The following is a 25,184-nucleotide window of genomic DNA, read 5'->3' on the forward strand; positions in this document are numbered from 1 at the left end:
GGTATTGTGTGCACAAGTGTGTACAGGTGAATAAGCATTATTTTGTCAGCGGCGTTGGTTACATTAGCGCGCGTTATAACATATGCACTTTTCTTTATTTCGCTTATTTTTTCGCATTGACCTCAAAACGGGGGATATAATCATCCGTCTTTCTATAATTTCTCTTCTCTATTTTCAGTTGTATCTCTTTTTGTTTTTAGTATTAAACGCGTTCTCCGTACGTCTGAGGAATATTAAATTATTCTCTTACTCTAATGTAATTTGAAGGAAGGTACAGTTTTAATTTCTTCGTTTTATCTCATTTCCGTTCGGTTAACGTGTATCGTGTATCAATAATAAAGTCTTTAATGGAGTCTGAGTATTTCTTCAGATTTATTTTAGGTATATTTCTTATTAATAATGTCGATTTAATCGTAAAAAAACGGATTGTGAACCTGAGTACAGAGGAAAAGGTCGTTTGCATATAGCTCACACACCTGTTAATACGACAAATGAGTGAAAGAAATAAATAGCGATTTGTCTTGGTACATAGATACGCAACTCACAAGGAGAGTGTAAGTCCTTCGAGTCACCGATTTAGTTGAAACTTTGCAGGTTTGTAGACATCGTCATGCAGTTTAAGAAAATAAATCATTATAGCCACAGCTACTTAATAATTTTTGAGATATTTACGATTAAAGTTTTACTACTCATTAATTACAAATTTATTTCCAATATGTTACAAGTGGAATCGAGGCGTAGCGGCCACGGTCTAGAATTCTTATGTTGCGGGACCGTGGATCAATTCCCGGTTATTGTTGGTAGCTTTTTTTCTATTTTGTATTCATTTTTCATCTATAAAAATATTGTAAACAAACAATTGTAAATAAAATTTCTTAATAAAAAAATTTATTTTTTACGCTCACTTATGCTAGTATATATTTATCACAAAATAATAAGAATATTATACAAGAAAAATACTTTTCTATAGCAATCATATTTACTACAGGAAATACAAAACCTATCGCTAATATAAGCATTAATTATTAAATTAAACTATTGATTTTCTTTGCCGAATTGATTTATTAAGATGTATTAGGGGCACATAACGAGAAAAAGTATCTAGTTTGAATAAAGATTTTACTGCGTGTGATCAGCGCCATCTATGATTTGGGCTCAAAAATCACGAAAGTAATAGGAATATAGAATAGGCAAGGAGGTCGTTGATGAGCAGGTCACGTGACAGACAGGGACAGAGAGGGTATAGAAAAGGACAGAGGGCGCCAGCAGTGAAAAATTAATTAATTACTCAATTTCTGTAATTAATTTATGAACTTTTATAATTTAATTGTAAAGCTGGAACTTCAGGCTACATTCTTATATAATTTTCGTAAAGAATTTAACTCTAAATTGTTAGCTATTAATTTTTGTTTGATGGCGTCTATGGTTTCGTAATGGCGACCATTACGATCTTTCGTGAAAATATTTAATACTAAACGAAACTAGAATCAAAATGTGAACAAAAGTGATATGAGAAGATTCGCAGGAACATTGATTTTATAATGAGTGCATAAAGTTTCATGAATTAATTGCGTAAAGGATAGTAATTAATGAGAAACCAATGGCGTCTGCGATCAATCGACCAGTAATTCTAACACTCGGCAGAATAATAATTAATAATTAATTAATTACAGAAAAATTTCTATCGAAAAATACATTGGAAAGTTCTTAAAGGATCTACCTTTACGTTGCAATTATAAAAGTTCGTAAATTAATTAAAGATATTGAGTAATTAATTAATTTTCTAATAAAACTTGAAAAAGATACAGTCAGCGCTACCTATGATTTTGTACTGGAACTAACGGAGCACAAACTTCCAGGTAAAAATCATAGGTGGCGCTAACTGTTCCTTTTTCAATGTTTATTAGGAAATTAATTAATTACTCAATCCCTGCGATTAATTTATGAACTTTTATATTTGCTTCGTAAAGCCAGATCCTTCAGGAACTTCCCAATATAACTTTCGATATAAATTTATCCCTAATTAATTAATTATTAATGATTCTTCTATGCAGTGTTTGAATTGTTGTGGAAAACGCCATTGGTTTTTCATTAATTACTATCCTTTACACAATTAATTTGTGAAACTTTATGCACTCATTAGAAAAACAATGTTCTTGCGAATCTTCTCATATCACTTTTGTTCACATTTTGATTCTAGTTTCGCTTAGTATTAAATATTTTCACGAAAGATCGTAATGGTCGCCGTTACGAAACCATAGACGCCATCAAACAAAAATTAATAGCTAACAATTTAGAGTTAAATTCTTTACGAAAATTATATAAGAATGTAGCCTGAAGTTCCAGCTTTACAATTAAATTATAAAAGTTCATAAATTAATTACAGAAATTGAGTAATTAATTAATTTTTCACTGCTGGCGCCCTCTGTCCTTTTCTATACCCTCTCTGCCCCTGTCTGTCACGTGACCTGCTCATCGACGACCTCCTTGCCTATTCTATATTCCTATTACTTTCGTGATTTTTGAGCCCAAATCATAGATGGCGCTGATTGAAGGCGCTTAAATTTGAATCGGTTATTATCCTAATAAATTAATTCGGCAGTGGAAAATTAACAAATCCGGAGTTTCAGTAATTAATTCGTGAATTTTTATAATTGCATCTCACCCTCTGTGCAATAATTATTACAAATTAATTAATTAAAAAGGAATTAATTTATCTAGAATTACTAAAGGTGTTAAATGCATATAAAAAATAAGTATGTATAATTTTCTTCCTATCGCAATGAAATTAATAGTAACTTTCGATAGAATAACTATAAATTTACAATATTTTATGCATGAGACCACTTTGATAATTCTAATATTAAAATAAATCAAACTCTTGGTACAAAGATTAAGTTGTATCATTTATTTAATTACATTGTTAATACAAATCTTAATCAGTAATATTCATTGTGTAATTCTTGCAGAGTTTATTTTCCTTGAAACAAATCTGCAAACAAAATTGCTCTATTACTCTCAGATATCGAAGAATATTAGTTTCTCCAAAAACGTGTAATTTATATGTGAGATCTTTCTCCTACTCACTTTCTATGTGCAGTTGTATTCACTCCTGTTGCAGAACTTTTATTCTGTAGATAAGTTGCGAAATACACAGCTTTTATCCATAATTTCTTTTCCATTCCAGTCGTACAAGAGTGCTCGTATGTTATCCAATAATGTTCGATTAATCCTTTCCATTCAGTTGAGGTGTTTACAGTGTCGTATAATCCAGTATAATTACTTTCTGTCTGCATCAATTTTTGTATTCTAGACTGACAAACACACATCCCTCCATTATAGCATCTAAGTCTGTGTGTTATTCCACTTTTCTTCTGCTGCTGCAACACAAACAATGTCTGTAATGCTTCAATATTTGATTCCATAACATAAATCCTTATATTCTTGCTGTTCTTATCCTTCTCATAGACATTGCTTAATTTTACCCATATTTCATGACTTGATGTAAGGTTGATACATGAATTCCTCCCCTCTGATTGAAACTCTCAGATTTCGTACCTACAAATTGTTTGTTAACCAATCCTGTTTGTACTTTTCTATATTTCTTGGTTCTTCCATTGTATGTTCATACAAACCTTGAGATTATGGCATGAAGACCACTGTAAATTTTCAAATATGATATCCATCTTGATCCTTCCATCTATTAACACTTCCAATTTCCTTCTCAAATTTTGTTTTCCGCACTCAAACACGTGGCTTACATTCTGTTGGCAGTCCATAATCTGTTGATTTATTCTTTTGCTAAGAACATGCACAACCCACACACATTCCTCTTTACATTACTTATCCAAAGTCTGAAGTCTGAATCCATCATAAGTGCCCTTGTCATCTCTATGGTGAATTTGTTCTTCCTCTCTGTAACTTCATTGCACTGCGATTTCTTGGCTGAAATCAAATCATGATTTATTTCCTTTCGATGTAACCAAACCTGGAACTATTGCCCCACATACTCACCTTCATTGCCTGAGCACATAAGTACTTTTTAACTTCATGACAAACTGATTTTCTTTCAATTCCATCAATCTTTTTATTTTCTCAGCTTTCTTCTGACTCTTCTCCTGTACAAGCAAGACAATAAACACTATCGAAGAATCATCAGCAGTTAAGACGTACCTTTTACCTCCTTTTGACATTGGTTTTATTAGCCTCATCAAGTCCATGTGCCACATTCCCATTAATACTGCTGCTTTTATAGTTTTAAAGTTTCTATAGATATTTCTCCAGATTTTTGCCCTACTGCAACATTTAAATTCTATATTGAATTTATTTCTACTTTGCATAACTATTACCAATCATTTTTTTTTCATCCCTTAAATGATCCTTATATTTGCATGGCCCAGTCATCAATATTACACACCTTTCTTTGTTGATCCATATGCTTCCTTATTTATGTTTTCTGATCCACATGATATGCATTTTCACTTCTTAATGCTTTCAATTGAACTTCTCCATTTTCTTTATATACATCAACTTCATCTTTCTAAAACTTAACAAATTAGTGTTGGTCATTGACTTTGATCACTGATATCAATATATACTCAGATCTGGAACACAACATTCCGTTCAATCTGACTGTAATCTCGATATCTCTGCATCTGACAAACCCATCTCCCTCTCTCAGTCCTTTTGTCGCCACCAAATATATCTGTCCTGCATGTCATATGGCTAGTCGACCTAGAATCAAAAAGACATATTATTATTTACATATTTACAGTGTCAATTCTTTCTTGCCATATAAAATAATTCCTACAATATTTTTCTCCTACTGCACGAGCACGTATATTTCAATAAAATATTGTCTTTACACAACCAGGCTTAGCTATAAGTAATAAAAGATAGAAAAAGAATGGCTTATATCTTACTTATTTACATAAAACTACTTATTTATTTACAACTGAAGGTTATGTTAAAATAAAGGCTTACATTCTTCGACCTGATGCAGACACACTGCCATGGACATAACGATGTTTCCCACGTTTTTCTGTAATTTTCTTTTAATTTCCTGAAAAAATCGGGAAAATAATTAGGCAACGATCTGTTCTATTAAGTGATAGCAAAGAAACCTAATCAAAAGACGAAGTATAGGACTCTAAGACGCGAAACATAACGAAGCAGTACGACCTGCCACGCCCTTCCACTTTCGGGACTGTATTTAGAAAAAAAAAACGGCAAAAAACGAAAAAAAAAACAACTGATTCTATTAGAGAAGAGCCTGTTCTATCGAGTGACACAGAAAAATCAAAATCAAAAATCCAAGTTTCAAAGAGCTAAGCCACGAGAGGTAACGACACAGTACGACCTGCCACGCCCGTCCACATTCGACACTGTATTTAGAATAAAAACAGCGAAAATCGAAAAAAAAACGACTGATTCTATTAGACAAGAGCTCGTTCTATCGAGTGATATAGAAAAATCAAAATCAGAAATTGAAGTTTCAGAGAACTAAGCCACGAGAGATAACGTCGTAGTACGACCTGATACGCCCTTCCACATTCGACACTGTTGTTAGAAAAAAAACGACGAAAATCTAAAAAAAATCACTGATTCTATTGAAACAGAGCCCGTTCTATCGAGTGATGATGAAAAATCAAAATTCAAAAACGAAGTTTCAAAGAACTAAGCCTCGAGAGATAACGACGCAGTACGACCTGCCACGCCCTTCCACTTTCGGCACTGTATTTAGAAAGAAAACGGCGAAAATCGAGAAAAGATAGGTCTGCTGATTAGAAAAGAGTATACTGTGATTAGCCGTAACAAAATATTCTAATACGATGCAGGAATTTCATATATCTAAGCGAAGATAGGTAAGGGGATAATTCGATTTTACATGCACTCGCACTTCCATCACTACACGCGAGAATGAATGGTCCAAATCGGAAAGAAATGGGCCTACTGATCAGGAAACATTCTATTCTAACGAGTGATATCGAAATATGGCAATGCAAGATCGAAGTTTCCAATATCTAAACAATAACGATAACACGTAACAACACAGCACAATTTGATACACTCTTGCACTTGTTCATTTTATTTCACATATGTACCGTCGAAATGGAAGAAAGAATAGGAAGAAACTGCCTATGCCGAGTAATGCTAACCAATATCCCTGTGGACGATCGAGTTCTGGAATTTACAATCGATAACACGTGACTATACTGTTCTATTATATGATTCGCACTTACACTAATTCATGTCGCACATGTATCAGTAAACGATTTGCACTATGTTACTTAACTTTTTTCCACATGTGTTATATTACTACCGAACAAATGTTCGTAGTTAGTTATCCTGCTCTTGGTAAAGTTCTCTCGAATTCTTAAACTTTTGTTGTGTTCCTTTCGTAAATATCGCGAAGATGTTACTAAAGTTGTTCAATGTTCCGAAAGAATAACTGATATTGTGCATTATCATTGTTGAATATTAATTTCGTCAGTTGCAGTAATTAAAACACTAATCAATGATGACACTACTTTACGAAACGTATTGTTCCGGCACTGAAAATTTTACTTTAACGCGCGTAAACATTTTTGTTCACGTTTTACCGGCATGATGGATTCGCGTCGACTAGAAATGCGCTGTGATTGGACAAGCTATGCTTGTTTCGCGGGAAGATGGTTCGTGTTTGAGATAGCCATTTGCCAAAGTATCCATGTAAAATGGGCCTACTGATCAGGAAACATTCTATTCTAACGAGTGATATCGAAATATGGCAATGCAAGATCGAAGTTTCCAATATCTAAACAATAACGATAACACGTAACAACACAGCACAATTTGATACACTCTTGCACTTGTTCATTTTATTTCACATATGTACCGTCGAAATGGAAGAAAGAATAGGAAGAAACTGCCTATGCCGAGTAATGCTAACCAATATCCCTGTGGACGATCGAGTTCTGGAATTTACAATCGATAACACGTGACTATACTGTTCTATTATATGATTCGCACTTACACTAATTCATGTCGCACATGTATCAGTAAACGATTTGCACTATGTTACTTAACTTTTTTCCACATGTGTTATATTACTACCGAACAAATGTTCGTAGTTAGTTATCCTGCTCTTGGTAAAGTTCTCTCGAATTCTTAAACTTTTGTTGTGTTCCTTTCGTAAATATCGCGAAGATGTTACTAAAGTTGTTCAATGTTCCGAAAGAATAACTGATATTGTGCATTATCATTGTTGAATATTAATTTCGTCAGTTGCAGTAATTAAAACACTAATCAATGATGACACTACTTTACGAAACGTATTGTTCCGGCACTGAAAATTTTACTTTAACGCGCGTAAACATTTTTGTTCACGTTTTACCGGCATGATGGATTCGCGTCGACTAGAAATGCGCCGTGATTGGACAAGCTATGCTTGTTTCGCGGGAAGATGCTTCGTGTATAAGATAGCCATTTGCCAAAGTATCCATGTAGAATATCAAACGATGTCTTATATTTATTAATAAAAATGATGCAAATACAAATATGTTTCTGTTATGCAAATAATAAATTAAAAAATACTTATTTTTCACTATAGAAAGCATATAAATTAATAAAATTAATTATTAAATTAATTATAAAAATATATTGTATAGTAATATATATGTGTGTGTGTGTGTGTGTGTGGGCGCGCGCGCGTGTGTGTTAGTTACAAAATTTGTATAATTTGTGTATATAAGTTATGTAAATTCGTAAAATTTGTTAAAAATTTTGCGTTTCACAACTTTAAGATGTTATTTCAAACACTTATATGTTAAAAACTATTGTTGCAAAGAAATAAATGGCACTTTTATATTGTTTCTATCACGTGTGCTTGTAATTCATAAATTAATTGCATAGAAGTTAGTAATTAATGGAAAACCAATTGCATCTTCGGTATGAGTTCATGTCCTCTGTGCAATAAGTATTAATAATTAATTAATTAAGGAAAAATTTATAAATGCATAAATTATTGTAAATATATATATGCATCTGACAATAGTTAGTTTACATTTCATTCAGATGTTATTATGCATACTTATACATATTTATTTTATGCTTTTGACCTTTTTACTAATTTTAGTGTTAAACTGAACCATATTCTTCAGTAGTACAAAGATTATGCTGTATCATTTATTCAATTATATTGTCAATACAAATCTTAATCAGTAATATTCATTGGGTAATTCTTGCAGAGTTTACTTTCCTTGAAACAAATCTGCAAACAAAATTGCTCTATTATTCTCAGATTTCGAAGAATATTAGTTTCTCCAAAAAGGTCTAATTTATATGTGAGACCTTTCTCCTACACACTTTCTATATACACTTGTATTCATTGCTATTGCAGAACATTTATTCTATAGATAAGTTGCAAAATACATGGCTTTCATTCACAATTTCTTTTCCATTCTAGTTGTACAGGGCTGCTCATGTGTTATCCAATAATGTTCGATTAAACCTTTCCATTCAGCTGAAGTATCTACAGAGTCATATAGTCCAGTATAATTACTTTCTGTCTGCATCAATTTTTGTATTGTGGACTGATAAACACACCTCCCTCCATTATAGCATCTAAGCCTCTGTGTTATTCCACTTTGCTTCTACTGCTGCAACATAATTAAACAACCTCTGTAATGCTTCACTATATGATTCCATCAAATATATCACTACAAAATTAGTAAAATCTAAGAGTGTCATCGCATACCTATTTCTGTTCCATGTCTCTGGTTCTAAAGACCCACACATATATCAGAAAGTATAATTTCTAGCTGCCTTTTTACCCCTGTTCTTGGTTCTCAAAATGGTGTCTTAAATTGCTTTGTATAGAAAAAGTATCCTGCATTCTCCAATTCTTGTCTTTCATATTCTTTTCGTTACTTCTATTCCCAATGTTTTCTTGGACAACTCTTTCATGTTTTCTATATTTAAATGGCCCAATTTTCTGCAACATTATCAGTTTCTTGTTCCTCCTTACTAATAATGTTCCAGTCTGTATTTTTCCATTTAATTCGTCCACACCATAAAGTCCATTAAGGCACATCTTCTCTACTAATATTTCTTTATCCTTCTTATAGATTATTACATTATGTATCTAGAACATTATTTTACCACCCATAGAATTATCTTACCACATTTTGAGTTATCAGATGTATTGACATTAAATTCCGTCTCAAGTTTGAAACATTTTCAAATATACAGCTATCTAACGCAATTCTACCTTTTCCTATTGTTTCCATGAAAATGTTTCTCTTTGCTGATTTAATTTCTGTTCCTATTGCTTCTTATTCCTTAAAATATTCTAGCTTGTTCACCATATGGATGGTTGTTCTTCAGTCCAAAATCCATTGTTTTGTTCCATTATTCTCTGTCAAGAAGCTTCTTCACTTTCTTCTTTCCTTTTTGATCTCCTTTGCTATTTTTCATGTTTCTGAATAACAGTCTTTTTCCAAATGATTAGATTTCTTACATGTCCCACACGGAGAGCACACTTCTTGAGTCTTGTCTTTTCTTCTTAATCCTAGAAATTTTTCTGATTTTTATCCTAATCTTCCACAACTAAAATATTTAATTTCTTTGTTACCTTTTTTGTTTTTCCAACATACACTTGCAGTATGTTTGCTGCAGTTACATTTGAAACACCTCTTCTCTTGAGCTTTGCAAGCTATAGATCATTTTGATGATCTTGCTTTCTTGACAATCACCTGAGTTGTGAGACTATCTATTCTCCTTTCTTCTTTCTGCATTAATCCCACACAGTTGCAAATACACGATCTGGCAATGTACATAAGATTTTAGTTATAAACATTGTTTATTCTACTTTACGCCCTAATGAATGTAATTTGAAAACTTACCTGTTAGCCACGCAGTGTGGATTACTATATCATGTTTTGCTGTTTTATATCCTTCTCATAGATATTGCTCAATTTTACCGTTATCTCATAACTTGACGTACAAGTTATCAAGTAATAATACCTTTTCTATGATTGCAACTATCAAATTTTGTAATTACACATTTTTAACCTATCTTGTTTACAGTTTCCTACATTTCTTAGATCTTTCATTATATGCCAATACAAACCTTAAGACCATAGCGTGAAGATCACTCTAAATTTTCAAATATGATATCCATCTTGATCCCTCCATCTATTGATACTTCCAATTTTCTTCTCGAATTTTGTTTTCCGCACTCAAGCACGTGGCCTACATTCTGTTGACAGTCCATAACCTGTTGATTTATTTTTTTACTTAAAACATGCACAACCCACACACATTCCACCTTATATTGCTCACTCGAGGTGTCCTTTTGTTTTCATCGCTGCCACAATCTCATGTCATTCTCTCCAGTTATAAATTAATTCGCCGTTTAGAGTCGAAAATATCCATTACACAATTGCCGTCCAATAAGAACATGTATCGGGAGCATATAACCAAAGTTAGTAACCGATTCAAATTCAAGCGTCTTCTATTAGCGCCATCTGTGAGTTTGGACTGGAACCTTGAACCTTTGTTGTCGTTTGAATTATCATTCGGTACTAGAAAATTAACAAGTTACTCAATTTCTGCAATTAATTTATGAACTTTTATTATTTCATCGGAAAGGCGCAGCCTTGGCGAACTTTCTAATATAACTTTTGTTATAAATTTGTCCCTAATTAATTAATTATTAATTATTATTCTACGGAGTGTTTGAATTGGTGTCGAAGACGCCATTGGTTTTTCGTTAATTACTATCCTTTACGCAATTAATTTGTGAAACTTTATGCACTCATTAGAAAAACAATGTTCTTGCGAATCTTCTCATATCACTTTTGTTCACATTTTGATTCTAGTTTCGCTTAGTATTAAATATTTTCACGAAAGATCGTAATGGTCGCCGTTACGAAACCATAGACGCCATCAAACAAAAATTAATAGCTAACAATTTAGAGTTAAATTCTTTACGAAAATTATATAAGAATGTAGCCTGAAGTTCCAGCTTTACAATTAAATTATAAAAGTTCATAAATTAATTACAGAAATTGAGTAATTAATTAATTTTTCACTGCTGGCGCCCTCTGTCCTTTTCTATACCCTCTCTGTCCCTGTCTGTCACGTGACCTGCTCATCGACGACCTCCTTGCCTATTCTATATTCCTATTACTTTCGTGATTTTTGAGCCCAGATCATAGATGGCGCTGATTGAAGGCGCTTAAATTTGAATCGGTTATTATCCTAATAAATTAATTCGGCAGTGGAAAATTAACAAATCCGGAGTTTCAGTAATTAATTCGTGAATTTTTATAATTGCATCTCACCCTCTGTGCAATAATTATTACAAATTAATTAATTAAAAAGGAATTAATTTATCTAGAATTACTAAAGGTGTTAAATGCATATAAAAAATAAGTATGTATAATTTTCTTCCTATCGCAATGAAATTAATAGTAACTTTCGATAGAATAACTATAAATTTACAATATTTTATGCATGAGACCACTTTGATAATTCTAATATTAAAATAAATCAAACTCTTGGTACAAAGATTAAGTTGTATCATTTATTTAATTACATTGTTAATACAAATCTTAATCAGTAATATTCATTGTGTAATTCTTGCAGAGTTTATTTTCCTTGAAACAAATCTGCAAACAAAATTGCTCTATTACTCTCAGATATCGAAGAATATTAGTTTCTCCAAAAACGTGTAATTTATATGTGAGATCTTTCTCCTACTCACTTTCTATGTGCAGTTGTATTCACTCCTGTTGCAGAACTTTTATTCTGTAGATAAGTTGCGAAATACACAGCTTTTATCCATAATTTCTTTTCCATTCCAGTCGTACAAGAGTGCTCGTATGTTATCCAATAATGTTCGATTAATCCTTTCCATTCAGTTGAGGTGTTTACAGTGTCGTATAATCCAGTATAATTACTTTCTGTCTGCATCAATTTTTGTATTCTAGACTGACAAACACACATCCCTCCATTATAGCATCTAAGTCTGTGTGTTATTCCACTTTTCTTCTGCTGCTGCAACACAAACAATGTCTGTAATGCTTCAATATTTGATTCCATAACATAAATCCTTTCAAAATTAATAAAATCTAAGGCTATCATCACATACCTATTTCTATTCCATGTCTCTGGCTCTACAAGCTCACATGAATCAGAATGTTTTGTCTCCAACTGGCTCTTGAACCTTGTTCTTGTCTCTCCAAATGGAATCTTCGATTGCTTTGCTTCACAAAAATATCCTGCATTCTCCAATTCCTGTCTTTACTACTCTTTTCGTTAATTTCATTTTCAATACTTTCGTGGACAACTCTTTCATCTTCCCTATACATGGATTTCCCAATTTTCTGTGCCTCTCTACAAGCTTCTTGTTCCTTTCTACTAGTATAAAGACCATTATTATCCATCTTCCCTACGAATATTTCTTCTTTATTCTTAAGAGCTATTACTTCATTTTCCTTGAGCATTACTTCACCACTATCTCCAGTTATCAGATTTACTGACAATAAATTCTGTCTCAAGTGTAGAACACAAACAATATTCAAGTATCTGGCTCTATTCTAACTTTCCCTTTAGCTTCCATGGAAATATTTCTTTACACTACTCCAATTTCCATTCTTATTTCTTCCTACTTTTAAAATATTCCAGTTTATTAACTATATGGATCATTGTTCCCCAGTCCAAAACCCATTATTCTGTTCCATTGCTCTCTGTCAAGAAGCACACTTTCCTCTTTTTATCTTGTTCTCCTTTTCTTTCCTTTCTTTCCTTTCTCTATAAAACAACAATCTAAATGATTTTTCCAAATAATTAGACTTCTTACATGTAACACACAGGGAGTGCACTTCTTGAGTTTCGTCTTGTCTTTCTAATCCTAGAAATTTATCTGATTTTTATCCTAATCTTTCAAAACTAAAATATTTAATTTCTTTATTACCTTATTTGTTTGTTCAATATGTACTTGCAAAATGTTTAGTGGAGTTGAACTTGAAACACCACGTCTCCTGGACTATGATGGCTACACATTCATTTTGATCTGCTTTTCCCTTGCGTCCTTGGCAATCAGTTCAGTTTTGAGATTATCTGTTTCCTTTTCTTCTTTCTGTGTTAACTCCCAGGCATTTGCAAATACACAATCTAGAAACATACATAAGATTTTAGTAATAAGCATTGTCTTTTCTATCTTACTCCCTAATGCATGTAATTTGAAAACTTATCTGTCTGACACGCAATGTGGGTTACAATATCACGTTTAAATTTACATTTATACATGAAGAATTCCCCTATAACGGAATATTCTTGCTGTTCTTATCCTTCTCATAGACATTGCTTAATTTTACCCATATTTCATGACTTGATGTAAGGTTGATACATGAATTCCTCCCCTCTGATTGAAACTCTCAGATTTCGTACCTACAAATTGTTTGTTAACCAATCCTGTTTGTACTTTTCTATATTTCTTGGTTCTTCCATTGTATGTTCATACAAACCTTGAGATTATGGCATGAAGACCACTGTAAATTTTCAAATATGATATCCATCTTGATCCTTCCATCTATTAACACTTCCAATTTCCTTCTCAAATTTTGTTTTCCGCACTCAAACACGTGGCTTACATTCTGTTGGCAGTCCATAATCTGTTGATTTATTCTTTTGCTAAGAACATGCACAACCCACACACATTCCTCTTTACATTACTTATCCAAAGTCTGAAGTCTGAATCCATCATAAGTGCCCTTGTCATCTCTATGGTGAATTTGTTCTTCCTCTCTGTAACTTCATTGCACTGCGATTTCTTGGCTGAAATCAAATCATGATTTATTTCCTTTCGATGTAACCAAACCTGGAACTATTGCCCCACATACTCACCTTCATTGCCTGAGCACATAAGTACTTTTTAACTTCATGACAAACTGATTTTCTTTCAATTCCATCAATCTTTTTATTTTCTCAGCTTTCTTCTGACTCTTCTCCTGTACAAGCAAGACAATAAACACTATCGAAGAATCATCAGCAGTTAAGACGTACCTTTTACCTCCTTTTGACATTGGTTTTATTAGCCTCATCAAGTCCATGTGCCACATTCCCATTAATACTGCTGCTTTTATAGTTTTAAAGTTTCTATAGATATTTCTCCAGATTTTTGCCCTACTGCAACATTTAAATTCTATATTGAATTTATTTCTACTTTGCATAACTATTACCAATCATTTTTTTTTCATCCCTTAAATGATCCTTATATTTGCATGGCCCAGTCATCAATATTACACACCTTTCTTTGTTGATCCATATGCTTCCTTATTTATGTTTTCTGATCCACATGATATGCATTTTCACTTCTTAATGCTTTCAATTGAACTTCTCCATTTTCTTTATATACATCAACTTCATCTTTCTAAAACTTAACAAATTAGTGTTGGTCATTGACTTTGATCACTGATATCAATATATACTCAGATCTGGAACACAACATTCCGTTCAATCTGACTGTAATCTCGATATCTCTGCATCTGACAAACCCATCTCCCTCTCTCAGTCCTTTTGTCGCCACCAAATATATCTGTCCTGCATGTCATATGGCTAGTCGACCTAGAATCAAAAAGACATATTATTATTTACATATTTACAGTGTCAATTCTTTCTTGCCATATAAAATAATTCCTACAATATTTTTCTCCTACTGCACGAGCACGTATATTTCAATAAAATATTGTCTTTACACAACCAGGCTTAGCTATAAGTAATAAAAGATAGAAAAAGAATGGCTTATATCTTACTTATTTACATAAAACTACTTATTTATTTACAACTGAAGGTTATGTTAAAATAAAGACTTACATTCTTCGACCTGATGCAGACACACTGCCATGGACATAACGATGTTTCCCACGTTTTTCTGTAATTTTCTTTTAATTTCCTGAAAAAATCGGGAAAATAATTAGGCAACGATCTGTTCTATTAAGTGATAGCAAAGAAACCTAATCAAAAGACGAAGTATAGGACTCTAAGACGCGAAACATAACGAAGCAGTACGACCTGCCACGCCCTTCCACTTTCGGGACTGTATTTAGAAAAAAAAACCGGCAAAAAACGAAAAAAAAAACAACTGATTCTATTAGAGAAGAGCCTGTTCTATCGAGTGACACAGAAAAATCAAAATCAAAAATCCAAGTTTCAAAGAGCTAAGCCACGAGAGGTAACGACACAGTACGACCTGCCACGCCCGTCCACATTCGACACTGTATTTAGAATAAAAACAGCGAAAATCGAAAAAAAAACGACTGATTCTATTAGACAAGAGCTCGTTCTATCGAGTGATATAGAAAAATCAAAATCAGAAATTGAAGTTTCAGAGAACTAAGCCACGAGAGATAACGTCGTAGTACGACCTGATACGCCCTTCCACATTCGACACTGTTGTTAGAAAAAAAACGACGAAAATCTAAAAAAAATCACTGATTCTATTGAAACAGAGCCCGTTCTATCGAGTGATGATGAAAAATCAAAATTCAAAAACGAAGTTTCAAAGAACTAAGCCTCGAGAGATAACGACGCAGTACGACCTGCCACGCCCTTCCACTTTCGGCACTGTATTTAGAAAGAAAACGGCGAAAATCGAGAAAAGATAGGTCTGCTGATTAGAAAAGAGTATACTGTGATTAGCCGTAACAAAATATTCTAATACGATGCAGGAATTTCATATATCTAAGCGAAGATAGGTAAGGGGATAATTCGATTTTACATGCACTCGCACTTCCATCACTACACGCGAGAATGAATGGTCCAAATCGGAAAGAAATGGGCCTACTGATCAGGAAACATTCTATTCTAACGAGTGATATCGAAATATGGCAATGCAAGATCGAAGTTTCCAATATCTAAACAATAACGATAACACGTAACAACACAGCACAATTTGATACACTCTTGCACTTGTTCATTTTATTTCACATATGTACCGTCGAAATGGAAGAAAGAATAGGAAGAAACTGCCTATGCCGAGTAATGCTAACCAATATCCCTGTGGACGATCGAGTTCTGGAATTTACAATCGATAACACGTGACTATACTGTTCTATTATATGATTCGCACTTACACTAATTCATGTCGCACATGTATCAGTAAACGATTTGCACTATGTTACTTAACTTTTTTCCACATGTGTTATATTACTACCGAACAAATGTTCGTAGTTAGTTATCCTGCTCTTGGTAAAGTTCTCTCGAATTCTTAAACTTTTGTTGTGTTCCTTTCGTAAATATCGCGAAGATGTTACTAAAGTTGTTCAATGTTCCGAAAGAATAACTGATATTGTGCATTATCATTGTTGAATATTAATTTCGTCAGTTGCAGTAATTAAAACACTAATCAATGATGACACTACTTTACGAAACGTATTGTTCCGGCACTGAAAATTTTACTTTAACGCGCGTAAACATTTTTGTTCACGTTTTACCGGCATGATGGATTCGCGTCGACTAGAAATGCGCTGTGATTGGACAAGCTATGCTTGTTTCGCGGGAAGATGGTTCGTGTTTGAGATAGCCATTTGCCAAAGTATCCATGTAGAATATCAAACGTTGTCTTATATTTATTAATAAAAATGATGCAAATACAAATATGTTTCTGTTATGCAAATAATAAATTAAAAAATACTTATTTTTCACTATAGAAAGCATATAAATTAATAAAATTAATTATTAAATTAATTATAAAAATATATTGTATAGTAATATATATGTGTGTGTGTGTGTGTGTGTGTGGGCGCGCGCGCGTGTGTGTTAGTTACAAAATTTGTATAATTTGTGTATATAAGTTATGTAAATTCGTAAAATTTGTTAAAAATTTTGCGTTTCACAACTTTAAGATGTTATTTCAAACACTTATATGTTAAAAACTATTGTTGCAAAGAAATAAATGGCACTTTTATATTGTTTCTATCACGTGTGCTTGTAATTCATAAATTAATTGCATAGAAGTTAGTAATTAATGGAAAACCAATTGCATCTTCGGTATGAGTTCATGTCCTCTGTGCAATAAGTATTAATAATTAATTAATTAAGGAAAAATTTATAAATGCATAAATTATTGTAAATATATATATGCATCTGACAATAGTTAGTTTACATTTCATTCAGATGTTATTATGCATACTTATACATATTTATTTTATGCTTTTGACCTTTTTACTAATTTTAGTGTTAAACTGAACCATATTCTTCAGTAGTACAAAGATTATGCTGTATCATTTATTCAATTATATTGTCAATACAAATCTTAATCAGTAATATTCATTGGGTAATTCTTGCAGAGTTTACTTTCCTTGAAACAAATCTGCAAACAAAATTGCTCTATTATTCTCAGATTTCGAAGAATATTAGTTTCTCCAAAAAGGTCTAATTTATATGTGAGACCTTTCTCCTACACACTTTCTATATACACTTGTATTCATTGCTATTGCAGAACATTTATTCTATAGATAAGTTGCAAAATACATGGCTTTCATTCACAATTTCTTTTCCATTCTAGTTGTACAGGGCTGCTCATGTGTTATCCAATAATGTTCGATTAAACCTTTCCATTCAGCTGAAGTATCTACAGAGTCATATAGTCCAGTATAATTACTTTCTGTCTGCATCAATTTTTGTATTGTGGACTGATAAACACACCTCCCTCCATTATAGCATCTAAGCCTCTGTGTTATTCCACTTTGCTTCTACTGCTGCAACATAATTAAACAACCTCTGTAATGCTTCACTATATGATTCCATCAAATATATCACTACAAAATTAGTAAAATCTAAGAGTGTCATCGCATACCTATTTCTGTTCCATGTCTCTGGTTCTAAAGACCCACACATATATCAGAAAGTATAATTTCTAGCTGCCTTTTTACCCCTGTTCTTGGTTCTCAAAATGGTGTCTTAAATTGCTTTGTATAGAAAAAGTATCCTGCATTCTCCAATTCTTGTCTTTCATATTCTTTTCGTTACTTCTATTCCCAATGTTTTCTTGGACAACTCTTTCATGTTTTCTATATTTAAATGGCCCAATTTTCTGCAACATTATCAGTTTCTTGTTCCTCCTTACTAATAATGTTCCAGTCTGTATTTTTCCATTTAATTCGTCCACACCATAAAGTCCATTAAGGCACATCTTCTCTACTAATATTTCTTTATCCTTCTTATAGATTATTACATTATGTATCTAGAACATTATTTTACCACCCATAGAATTATCTTACCACATTTTGAGTTATCAGATGTATTGACATTAAATTCCGTCTCAAGTTTGAAACATTTTCAAATATACAGCTATCTAACGCAATTCTACCTTTTCCTATTGTTTCCATGAAAATGTTTCTCTTTGCTGATTTAATTTCTGTTCCTATTGCTTCTTATTCCTTAAAATATTCTAGCTTGTTCACCATATGGATGGTTGTTCTTCAGTCCAAAATCCATTGTTTTGTTCCATTATTCTCTGTCAAGAAGCTTCTTCACTTTCTTCTTTCCTTTTTGATCTCCTTTGCTATTTTTCATGTTTCTGAATAACAGTCTTTTTCCAAATGATTAGATTTCTTACATGTCCCACACGGAGAGCACACTTCTTGAGTCTTGTCTTTTCTTCTTAATCCTAGAAATTTTTCTGATTTTTATCCTAATCTTCCACAACTAAAATATTTAATTTCTTTGTTACCTTTTTTGTTTTTCCAACATACACTTGCAGTATGTTTGCTGCAGTTACATTTGAAACACCTCTTCTCTTGAGCTTTGCAAGCTATAGATCATTTTGATGATCTTGCTTTCTTGACAATCACCTGAGTTGTGAGACTATCTATTCTCCTTTCTTCTTTCTGCATTAATCCCACACAGTTGCAAATACACGATCTGGCAATGTACATAAGATTTTAGTTATAAACATTGTTTATTCTACTTTACGCCCTAATGAATGTAATTTGAAAACTTACCTGTTAGCCACGCAGTGTGGATTACTATATCATGTTTTGCTGTTTTATATCCTTCTCATAGATATTGCTCAATTTTACCGTTATCTCATAACTTGACGTACAAGTTATCAAGTAATAATACCTTTTCTATGATTGCAACTATCAAATTTTGTAATTACACATTTTTAACCTATCTTGTTTACAGTTTCCTACATTTCTTAGATCTTTCATTATATGCCAATACAAACCTTAAGACCATAGCGTGAAGATCACTCTAAATTTTCAAATATGATATCCATCTTGATCCCTCCATCTATTGATACTTCCAATTTTCTTCTCGAATTTTGTTTTCCGCACTCAAGCACGTGGCCTACATTCTGTTGACAGTCCATAACCTGTTGATTTATTTTTTTACTTAAAACATGCACAACCCACACACATTCCACCTTATATTGCTCACTCGAGGTGTCCTTTTGTTTTCATCGCTGCCACAATCTCATGTCATTCTCTCCAGTTATAAATTAATTCGCCGTTTAGAGTCGAAAATATCCATTACACAATTGCCGTCCAATAAGAACATGTATCGGGAGCATATAACCAAAGTTAGTAACCGATTCAAATTCAAGCGTCTTCTATTAGCGCCATCTGTGAGTTTGGACTGGAACCTTGAACCTTTGTTGTCGTTTGAATTATCATTCGGTACTAGAAAATTAACAAGTTACTCAATTTCTGCAATTAATTTATGAACTTTTATTATTTCATCGGAAAGGCGCAGCCTTGGCGAACTTTCTAATATAACTTTTGTTATAAATTTGTCCCTAATTAATTAATTATTAATTATTATTCTACGGAGTGTTTGAATTGGTGTCGAAGACGCCATTGGTTTTTCGTTAATTACTATCCTTTACGCAATTAATTTGTGAAACTTTATGCACTCATTAGAAAAACAATGTTCTTGCGAATCTTCTCATATCACTTTTGTTCACATTTTGATTCTAGTTTCGCTTAGTATTAAATATTTTCACGAAAGATCGTAATGGTCGCCGTTACGAAACCATAGACGCCATCAGACAAAAATTAATAGCTAACAATTTAGAGTTAAATTCTTTACGAAAATTATATAAGAATGTAGCCTGAAGTTCCAGCTTTACAATTAAATTATAAAAGTTCATAAATTAATTACAGAAATTGAGTAATTAATTAATTTTTCACTGCTGGCGCCCTCTGTCCTTTTCTATACCCTCTCTGTCCCTGTCTGTCACGTGACCTGCTCATCGACGACCTCCTTGCCTATTCTATATTCCTATTACTTTCGTGATTTTTGAGCCCAAATCATAGATGGCGCTGATTGAAGGCGCTTAAATTTGAATCGGTTATTATCCTAATAAATTAATTCGGCAGTGGAAAATTAACAAATCCGGAGTTTCAGTAATTAATTCGTGAATTTTTATAATTGCATCTCACCCTCTGTGCAATAATTATTACAAATTAATTAATTAAAAAGGAATTAATTTATCTAGAATTACTAAAGGTGTTAAATGCATAAAAAAAATAAGTATGTATAATTTTCTTCCTATCGCAATGAAATTAATAGTAACTTTCGATAGAACAACTATAAATTTACAATATTTTATGCATGAGACCACTTTGATAATTCTAATATTAAAATAAATCAAACTCTTGGTACAAAGATTAAGTTGTATCATTTATTTAATTACATTGTTAATACAAATCTTAATCAGTAATATTCATTGTGTAATTCTTGCAGAGTTTATTTTCCTTGAAACAAATCTGCAAACAAAATTGCTCTATTACTCTCAGATATCGAAGAATATTAGTTTCTCCAAAAACGTGTAATTTATATGTGAGATCTTTCTCCTACTCACTTTCTATGTGCAGTTGTATTCACTCCTGTTGCAGAACTTTTATTCTGTAGATAAGTTGCGAAATACACAGCTTTTATCCATAATTTCTTCTCCATTCCAGTCGTACAAGAGTGCTCGTATGTTATCCAATAATGTTCGATTAATCCTTTCCATTCAGTTGAGGTGTTTACAGTGTCGTATAATCCAGTATAATTACTTTCTGTCTGCATCAATTTTTGTATTCTAGACTGACAAACACACATCCCTCCATTATAGCATCTAAGTCTGTGTGTTATTCCACTTTTCTTCTGCTGCTGCAACACAAACAATGTCTGTAATGCTTCAATATTTGATTCCATAACATAAATCCTTTCAAAATTAATAAAATCTAAGGCTATCATCACATACCTATTTCTATTCCATGTCTCTGGCTCTACAAGCTCACATGAATCAGAATGTTTTGTCTCCAACTGGCTCTTGAACCTTGTTCTTGTCTCTCCAAATGGAATCTTCGATTGCTTTGCTTCACAAAAATATCCTGCATTCTCCAATTCCTGTCTTTACTACTCTTTTCGTTAATTTCATTTTCAATACTTTCGTGGACAACTCTTTCATCTTCCCTATACATGGATTTCCCAATTTTCTGTGCCTCTCTACAAGCTTCTTGTTCCTTTCTACTAGTATAAAGACCATTATTATCCATCTTCCCTACGAATATTTCTTCTTTATTCTTAAGAGCTATTACTTCATTTTCCTTGAGCATTACTTCACCACTATCTCCAGTTATCAGATTTACTGACAATAAATTCTGTCTCAAGTGTAGAACACAAACAATATTCAAGTATCTGGCTCTATTCTAACTTTCCCTTTAGCTTCCATGGAAATATTTCTTTACACTACTCCAATTTCCATTCTTATTTCTTCCTACTTTTAAAATATTCCAGTTTATTAACTATATGGATCATTGTTCCCCAGTCCAAAACCCATTATTCTGTTCCATTGCTCTCTGTCAAGAAGCACACTTTCCTCTTTTTATCTTGTTCTCCTTTTCTTTCCTTTCTTTCCTTTCTCTATAAAACAACAATCTAAATGATTTTTCCAAATAATTAGACTTCTTACATGTAACACACAGGGAGTGCACTTCTTGAGTTTCGTCTTGTCTTTCTAATCCTAGAAATTTATCTGATTTTTATCCTAATCTTTCAAAACTAAAATATTTAATTTCTTTATTACCTTATTTGTTTGTTCAATATGTACTTGCAAAATGTTTAGTGGAGTTGAACTTGAAACACCACGTCTCCTGGACTATGATGGCTACACATTCATTTTGATCTGCTTTTCCCTTGCGTCCTTGGCAATCAGTTCAGTTTTGAGATTATCTGTTTCCTTTTCTTCTTTCTGTGTTAACTCCCAGGCATTTGCAAATACACAATCTAGAAACATACATAAGATTTTAGTAATAAGCATTGTCTTTTCTATCTTACTCCCTAATGCATGTAATTTGAAAACTTATCTGTCTGACACGCAATGTGGGTTACAATATCACGTTTAAATTTACATTTATACATGAAGAATTCCCCTATAACGGAATATTCTTGCTGTTCTTATCCTTCTCATAGACATTGCTTAATTTTACCCATATTTCATGACTTGATGTAAGGTTGATACATGAATTCCTCCCCTCTGATTGAAACTCTCAGATTTCGTACCTACAAATTGTTTGTTAACCAATCCTGTTTGTACTTTTCTATATTTCTTGGTTCTTCCATTGTATGTTCATACAAACCTTGAGATTATGGCATGAAGACCACTGTAAATTTTCAAATATGATATCCATCTTGATCCTTCCATCTATTAACACTTCCAATTTCCTTCTCAAATTTTGTTTTCCGCACTCAAACACGTGGCTTACATTCTGTTGGCAGTCCATAATCTGTTGATTTATTCTTTTGCTAAGAACATGCACAACCCACACACATTCCTCTTTACATTACTTATCCAAAGTCTGAAGTCTGAATCCATCATAAGTGCCCTTGTCATCTCTATGGTGAATTTGTTCTTCCTCTCTGTAACTTCATTGCACTGCGATTTCTTGGCTGAAATCAAATCATGATTTATTTCCTTTCGATGTAACCAAACCTGGAACTATTGCCCCACATACTCACCTTCATTGCCTGAGCACATAAGTACTTTTTAACTTCATGACAAACTGATTTTCTTTCAATTCCATCAATCTTTTTATTTTCTCAGCTTTCTTCTGACTCTTCTCCTGTACAAGCAAGACAATAAACACTATCGAAGAATCATCAGCAGTTAAGACGTACCTTTTACCTCCTTTTGACATTGGTTTTATTAGCCTCATCAAGTCCATGTGCCACATTCCCATTAATACTGCTGCTTTTATAGTTTTAAAGTTTCTATAGATATTTCTCCAGATTTTTGCCCTACTGCAACATTTAAATTCTATATTGAATTTATTTCTACTTTGCATAACTATTACCAATCATTTTTTTTTCATCCCTTAAATGATCCTTATATTTGCATGGCCCAGTCATCAATATTACACACCTTTCTTTGTTGATCCATATGCTTCCTTATTTATGTTTTCTGATCCACATGATATGCATTTTCACTTCTTAATGCTTTCAATTGAACTTCTCCATTTTCTTTATATACATCAACTTCATCTTTCTAAAACTTAACAAATTAGTGTTGGTCATTGACTTTGATCACTGATATCAATATATACTCAGATCTGGAACACAACATTCCGTTCAATCTGACTGTAATCTCGATATCTCTGCATCTGACAAACCCATCTCCCTCTCTCAGTCCTTTTGTCGCCACCAAATATATCTGTCCTGCATGTCATATGGCTAGTCGACCTAGAATCAAAAAGACATATTATTATTTACATATTTACAGTGTCAATTCTTTCTTGCCATATAAAATAATTCCTACAATATTTTTCTCCTACTGCACGAGCACGTATATTTCAATAAAATATTGTCTTTACACAACCAGGCTTAGCTATAAGTAATAAAAGATAGAAAAAGAATGGCTTATATCTTACTTATTTACATAAAACTACTTATTTATTTACAACTGAAGGTTATGTTAAAATAAAGGCTTACATTCTTCGACCTGATGCAGACACACTGCCATGGACATAACGATGTTTCCCACGTTTTTCTGTAATTTTCTTTTAATTTCCTGAAAAAATCGGGAAAATAATTAGGCAACGATCTGTTCTATTAAGTGATAGCAAAGAAACCTAATCAAAAGACGAAGTATAGGACTCTAAGACGCGAAACATAACGAAGCAGTACGACCTGCCACGCCTTTCCACTTTCGGGACTGTATTTAGAAAAAAAAACGGCGAAAAACGAAAAAAAAAACAACTGATTCTATTAGAGAAGAGCCTGTTCTATCGAGTGAATTCTTTCGCTTAGGAATCCTCGACTATCGCCGTTAGGCCATTATTTCACTTGAAAAATGTTATAAATAAATCTGTAAAGAAGGGTGTGATAAAGCTTTAATCGTAAATATCTCAAAAACTGTTTAGTAGTTGCGGCTATAATGATATATTTTCTGAAACTGCATAACGATATCTTCAAACCTGCAAAGTTTCAACTAAATCGGTGTCCCGTAGGACTTTCATTCTCCTTGTCAGTCGTTCTAATACCTCTTACGCACTCTCATGTCATTCGTTGATAGAACTTCGACACCATTCACTAGTCTATACCACTATCAGTTTTATTTTAGATTAAAGGGAAGACTGAAAAGATATTTTTTCAATTACTATTCTAATTCTGCGAGTAAATAATTACATTGTGATTGCACTTTGTGTAGTCACGCCTGAGTCATTATAACACAATAATCAAATTTGATGTGATATCATGTGTATATTAACTTTTCCTGACTATTGATGCCATTTTTGGGTCCATATTTATATTCATATGGAGATATGCTTCTAGGTTTATCTAAGGAGTGAAGATAGAGGATCTGCTTTAGTATGGACTAGATAAAAGAAAATGTACGAGAAAATGCACATTTTCATGTTATAATTATTGGGATTATGTGTAAAAGGAAATAACTATCGTTATATTATAATTATCTTTATTCTTTCTTAAAGAAGGTGTATCTCAAGTATTCTGACTGTTCGCGTAGAGAGTCAAAACTAGAGTGCAGAAAAAGGGTATGTGATTGTAGCTCGTCCTGGTCCCTAATTCTTATCTAACGTGTGAAATAAACACTTCACGCATTTCCGGAACCTCTTCGGCGCATAGTTTAAAGATATATCTATTTCCCTTGACAGATTAATTTTTATATATTCGATACGTTAAAA

General features: G+C 32.8%; 1 protein-coding gene across 1 annotated transcript in view; it reads left to right on the forward strand.

Annotated features, from left to right (window-relative positions):
* The window catches only part of LOC108546107 (E3 ubiquitin-protein ligase mib1), a 135,984-nt gene that overhangs the window by 28,415 nt on the left and 82,385 nt on the right, over positions 1-25,184 (forward strand). The window lies entirely within an intron of this gene.

The sequence above is a fragment of the Eufriesea mexicana genome, unplaced genomic scaffold, assembly GCF_001483705.2.
Source record: "Eufriesea mexicana isolate 0111107269 unplaced genomic scaffold, ASM148370v2 scaffold616, whole genome shotgun sequence".
Lineage (NCBI taxonomy): Eukaryota > Metazoa > Arthropoda > Insecta > Hymenoptera > Apidae > Eufriesea > Eufriesea mexicana.